Source organism: Acomys russatus, chromosome 7 (assembly GCF_903995435.1).
Source record: "Acomys russatus chromosome 7, mAcoRus1.1, whole genome shotgun sequence".
In the NCBI taxonomy this organism is placed as follows: domain Eukaryota; kingdom Metazoa; phylum Chordata; class Mammalia; order Rodentia; family Muridae; genus Acomys; species Acomys russatus.
Window position 1 is genome coordinate 60,236,016 of NC_067143.1, and position 5,747 is coordinate 60,241,762.

The window sequence follows — 5,747 nt, forward strand, 5'->3', positions numbered from 1 at the left end:
GGACCTACTTTGGAAGGGTAAGCATAAGCTTTTTGAGGAGATGATGCTGAGATTAAAGTCTAGTGGATGTGCTGGAGGGTCAGCAACACCACACAGTCACAGTACTTAGGAGGTCGACGCAAGATGATCAGGAGTTCACAGTCATCCTTAGCTACATTGTATTTGCCTGGGCTACATAGGGAAACACCATCTTTAAGAAAGCTAAGGCTCTGAGGGAGTAAAGAAACCATGTTACAGAAAGGCCAGTTGAAGAACAGCCCGTGAAAGAGTAGAGTGAAGAGAGGTGAAGGTGGAACGCAGGCGATACAGCTGAGGCAAAAAGCTAAGGTAAGAGGAATACGGCCAGGAAGTTTCAACTAAAAGGCCTTAAGCTATGGTCTCTAGGGAAATGGATGGTGGTGTGGTCTCATCTCACTGGATGGAGATGCTGCTGAGTCCAGTTTAGCTGGCAAGGCGACTTCAAGCCTGACTCCCAGGTTGCTCGAACCAGAAGCCATTGGAGGGAGGGAGCAAGCAGGGCAGTTTTGCAGAGTGGGGCCACGCATTTAGAGGTCAGTTTTGGATGCTGTCTTTCAGACACTCAGGAACCATAGGAGCATCTCTGGCAGATGGGACAACGGGGAACACGAAGTTGGTACCAAAGAGCTGCAGGCTGGGAGGTATACTCATTGAGAAGAGGCAGGACAATGAGCGCCTTCTCATCCCATCCCCACAAACTCAGCCCTAGCGTCCAGGCCCTGGAACCTTCCAGAACACGGAGTTCAGGCATTGGGGTTCTCCACAGCTCTTCTTATCCCGGGGTCCCTGCAGGCTCAGGGCTGCTCGCAAGTGATGACTCTGCTAGGAGAGGGGAATTTTCCCTTCTCTAGGGGACCGGCTTTTCCGAAGATTGTTCTAAATTCCACTGGCGAGTCCTTGCTGCATCCTGGAAACAGCGCCTCTTTATGTAAGCCCTCTCCGAAAGTGACAAACCCTGAAAGAATGTTTCAGTGTTCAGATGTAGCCCAGGCAGAGGGCACTGCTCTCCCAAGGGTTGGAGGCAAGAACAGAGGATGTGCTACAGGCAGAGCTGGAAAATGGATGCAGGTGGCCTCTGAGTCACCAGCTTTAGTCGGGGCGGGGGTGGGGGGATGGGGTGGGGGAGTCGGTCGTGGTCCTCCCCATGTTCCAGGCAGAAAGAGGACATTGGAAAGGGAAGGGGCAAGTCACTTCCGAGGGGCAGGAGAACACAGCGTACCACTCTGGCTTCCAGGTCAGGAATGATTTCTTGCTGAGGGCTCCAAATTTGCTTCAGGGCTGAGCTCAGAGGACCTGGGGTTCTTGCTGCCACCATTCTTGGGCATTAAAGGACACACCAGGGAGGAGCAGAGTCCTTTATGATTAGCTACTTGCCTCTGTTTACTAAACACAGAGATCCCCAAGCAACTTTTTCGGGGAGAAGGGCGTCACCTTCTGATTGTGGGTAGTCACTTGGACAGGATCTCTCTCTCTCTCTCTCTCTCTCTCTCTCTCTCTCTCTCTCTCTCTCTCTCTCTCTCTCGTCTCCCCACCTTATGGAATCAGTAGTGCATAAGGGACAATGATGCTGGCAATAGCTATCGAATGACGCCAGAGGGATAGAAAGATGGAAATATGTGGACACAAGAGGATCACTAAGTGTTTGGGGGCCAGCCTGGGCTATATAGGAAGTTCAAGGGTACCCTGGACTACAATGTGAGACTGTCTTAAAAAACAAACAAACAAACAAACAAACAAACTAAAACAGAAGCCAGCTAAGCAACCATCCAGCTAACCAAAACCAAAAATAATACAAATATGAACTTGTAGAGCTGGCTCTTGATGGCCTCCCTCCGTGGCCTTTCTCCCATCCTGGGCTACTTCGCCTTGGGGTTAAAGTCAGTCCTTCCCTTAAGGATGAAGCAAGACAAAAGGGGCAGAAGGTTTAGCCACAGGCTTCTCTGGGTATTCCGCAGCCCAGGAATGGTGGGCCCTAAATCACTGTATAGAAAAAAAAACACCCTTTCTCCTTTCTTTTCTCCATCTCATGGGCTCTCTGTCAAACCCAGGTCCTCACATTCTGAGCTTCCTCTTCTTAGGAGTCTTACAGAATAGGACACCTTCCCTGGACCAGCATGTAGTGGCTGCCTGCATTCTTCAGTCCGTGCTGCCTTCCCATCTGACTTTGTCCCGGCCATGCTGGCTCCTTGCTGCTTTTGCAGTGTGTCCCCTTGGGAGCTCTGCCTTTGCTGGCTCCTCTCCTGAGATGCTTTCCTCTCACAGAGCTTCCTGGTCTACCTCCTACCTCCTTTCAAGTGCTGCTATAACTGTAGCTTCTGTGCAACACCAACTAGACCCTCTTCACCTGCCCCTCTGTGCCCAGTCTCCTCACTGGGCTCAGTTTTTCTCCAGAGCTTTTTCTCAACACAGAAAACTATTAGGTATTGATCTGCATGCTGCCTGTCTCTCCTGCTTGAATGCAATTGTTTTCCTTTGTTGCTGCATTCCCAGAGCCTAGAAGAAAGCTTGGCCCCTGCACACATTCAGTAAATATTTGTTGAATGAGCAAGGGAGTTACTGCATGCAATGAAAATTGAGGTCTTGGTGACTGTTTTGTTCTGATATGTAATCTTCAATGTGAATGTTTGTCATTTGTGTCAACATTAAAAAAAAAAAACAAAAAACCTCAAGACCATTTCCTAATAGCATTGTCCCATGTGTGCAAAGGACCCCGCTCAGCACTGGGCATGAGCCGGGCTGTTCCTGGAAGGATTGCAAGGAGCAGATGCTCAACCTGGTACCCATGGCCCTTGAGGCCCTCAAGACACTCGCTGCCAAGGAGGGAAGCTAAGTTTACACCCTTGCTTTTGGATGAAGCAGAAGAAAAGAGTATATTAATTAGGTTATCCAGAGGGATTAGAACTCTCTCTCTCTCTCTGTCTCTCTCTGTCTCTCTCTGTCTCTCTGTCTCTCTGTGTCTCTGTCTCTGTCTCTGTCTCTCTCTCTCTCTCTGTGTGTGTGTGACAGAGAGAGGGGGGGAGGGAGGGAGGGAGGGAGAATTAGATGTCTGAGTGATACAGAGTGTGTGTATATACATCTCCCAGGGATTTTCACAAGGAGAGATTTGTTTTAAGAAGTTGACATATGTCATTGTGGAAGTCAACATGTCTGTAGTTTTAGTTTTCAGGGCAAGCTGGTAGGGTGGGGATGGAGACAGTCTCTGTGTCCTAATCTCAAGGCCAAACTCCCGTTCTAAAATGCTTACTCTTTGCTCTTAGAGACTTTGGCTCATCAGATAAGGCCCACCACATGATGTCATGTGATCTGCTTTATTCAAAAGCCTGCTAGTTTGAAGATTTATTTATTTATGTTATGGGCATGAATATTTTGCCTGGATGTATATGTGTGAGCCACGTATGTGCCTGGTACTTGAGGAGGTCAGAATAGAGCATTAGATTCCCTGCAGCTGGAGTTAGCAGACATGTGTGAGCTGCCATGTGGGTGCTAGGAACCGAGCCTGAGTCCTCTGAGGAAGCAGTCAGTGCTCATAACTGCTGAGCCATCTCTCCAGACCCAAGTCTACTGATATAAATGCTCATCTACCTCTGCAGAAATATCCAGGCTGGCATCTGACCCAACTGGACTCCATCTCCGAGCCTACAGAACTAACTGCGCTGGAGGCCCCGTCTGGCAGCAGTACATGAGCCTGTGGTGTGCCTGTTGCTGTGTGTTAGAGTTAAGAGTTGCTGGAAGTGACGTCAGCAGCCATGGAGATGGGACAGGTTACTGGACCTGGCTGAGGAGAGACATTGCAGCTCGGCCACCTCTGGGGCCAACATAAGCTGCCGAGCTCAACAGGGTCAACTCAGTCTGAGACTTACTTCAGCAGGAAGAATTCTTCATTGACTCAGATAGGAGAGGCTTCCAGACAAAAACCACCTCAAAGGAAGGGAGGCTGGGCCGATGACTCCATGAAGGGATCAACATTGGGAAAGAAAATTTCTGAGGAGATGCCGCTTCAGACGACATAGCCTGATTGGATCAGATGAAGGAAAATATATCCACATGATGCCAGCTCTTCAAGGTGTGCAGGAGGAAGACTGTGCTACAGGTGGCGTCCCCTCTGAGCCTCCACGTAAACTGAGTGGTGACCTGCCGTGACCTAGACAATAATCTCATGAAGTCCTCGGACTTTCAGGTTTTGGACAGAGAAATCGAAGCGAAGTTCCTCACCAAAGTGCTGGCGCCAGAGCATGAAGTGCAGGAGGATGACATAGGCTGGGACTGGGACCATCTGTACACTGAGGTGTCCTCAGAGCTCCTCACAAAGTGGAGAGGGAGGAGCCTATGGGGCCATCCAGGAGCACCTGATCCAAGAACCTCACTGTACACCTGACCCAAATGCAAGAAGTCTAAAACCAAGGGAGCTTGCAGGCAACTTAAGAGTTTTTATACAGAATATTTTGTCAATAAAATATTTATTTTCAATAGACCACGTTGAAACATTCCAGATCTGTAAGTGGCTTTATTCTGTGGGGGAAGAAAAGAATTAGGAGTTGCTGCTGAGGTCCTCCTAGGGCAGTGCCGTCAGTCTTCAGGAGGATCTAGGAAGGGCTGAAGAACTCCTATGTGGTTCTGGCTTAACCTCTAGTGTGGCCTCAATTAAAGCTAGAAGTCGTAACACACAGCGAATGGAAGTCTGGGGAGCCAGAGAGTGCCTGGCTGCTCACAGGCTGCTGTGCACAGGGGCCCAGGGACAGCCAGGACCTGAAGGTCATCCAGAGCTCAAGGGCAGCCTAAGAAGAAACAGGCATGTAGGAGGCTGGTTCCTCTTGGTGACCTTGTCCTGGGCCCACTCACACTGGGGGTGTTCTGCAGGTTCTCCGTGTTCCATGACTTCCCAAAGAGTCAGTTACCTCCTCCCTGGTGTCCTCTGCCTCTGGCCTTGTCTCCTCAAAGCACTTTCCAAGTTGTGTTGAGAGTGTTGATGTCACTTAAGCCCCACCACCTCCAAGAGTCTGTGATTTTATTTAGGGACAGGCTTGCCCCTTTCTCATCCTTGGGTCCCCTGGGCCTGGCACAGCTAATTTCAGATTGCTGCAAGTGTTCAATAGCTAGGCCTTGAATGAGGCGCTCCTGCCCAGGTGTCTGGGACTCCTCCAAAGAGAGCAGTGGGGAGGAGAGGAAGTGGGAAGCTACGTGTCTTCTGTCCTCTGATCCTTTTTCCTATTGTATGAATTTAGTGTCCAACATGACATTTTATATCTCATATATGCATATTCATCGACTAATTAACATAGCCATAGTATGTTAACCAGTCTGTCTTTCTCCTTCTTCCAATTTTAGATTAATACCTAAATTCTACTTTCTCAGCAAATTTCCAGTGTACCGTATTGTTAACTGGTGTACATTAGATTCCCTCTATTTGTCCCATAAAGCCTATAACTTTGTACCCTTTGATTCAAGCCCCTCAACCACTCACACTTCTCCTGTTGATGTATGTTCATTGTTTACATTGTTTATTTATTAAGAATGTGTATGTTGGGCTGGAGAGATGGCTCAGAGGTTAAGAGCACTTGACTGTTCATCCAGAGGTCCTGAGTTCAATTCCCAGCAACCACATGGTGGCTCACAGCCATCTGTAATGAGACCTGGTGCCCTCTTCTGGCGGGCAGGTGTACATGCATACAAACCACTCTAGAGGTCAGGGGTCTGCTCCCTCCTTCTGCGCAGTGCATTCTAAGAACAGA

General features: G+C 49.0%; 1 pseudogene; it reads left to right on the plus strand.

Annotated features, from left to right (window-relative positions):
• Positions 1–4,368, plus strand: part of LOC127192036 (intraflagellar transport protein 43 homolog) — an 80,115-nt pseudogene extending 75,747 nt beyond the window's left edge.
• The last annotated feature ends 1,379 nt before the right edge of the window (positions 4,369–5,747 follow it).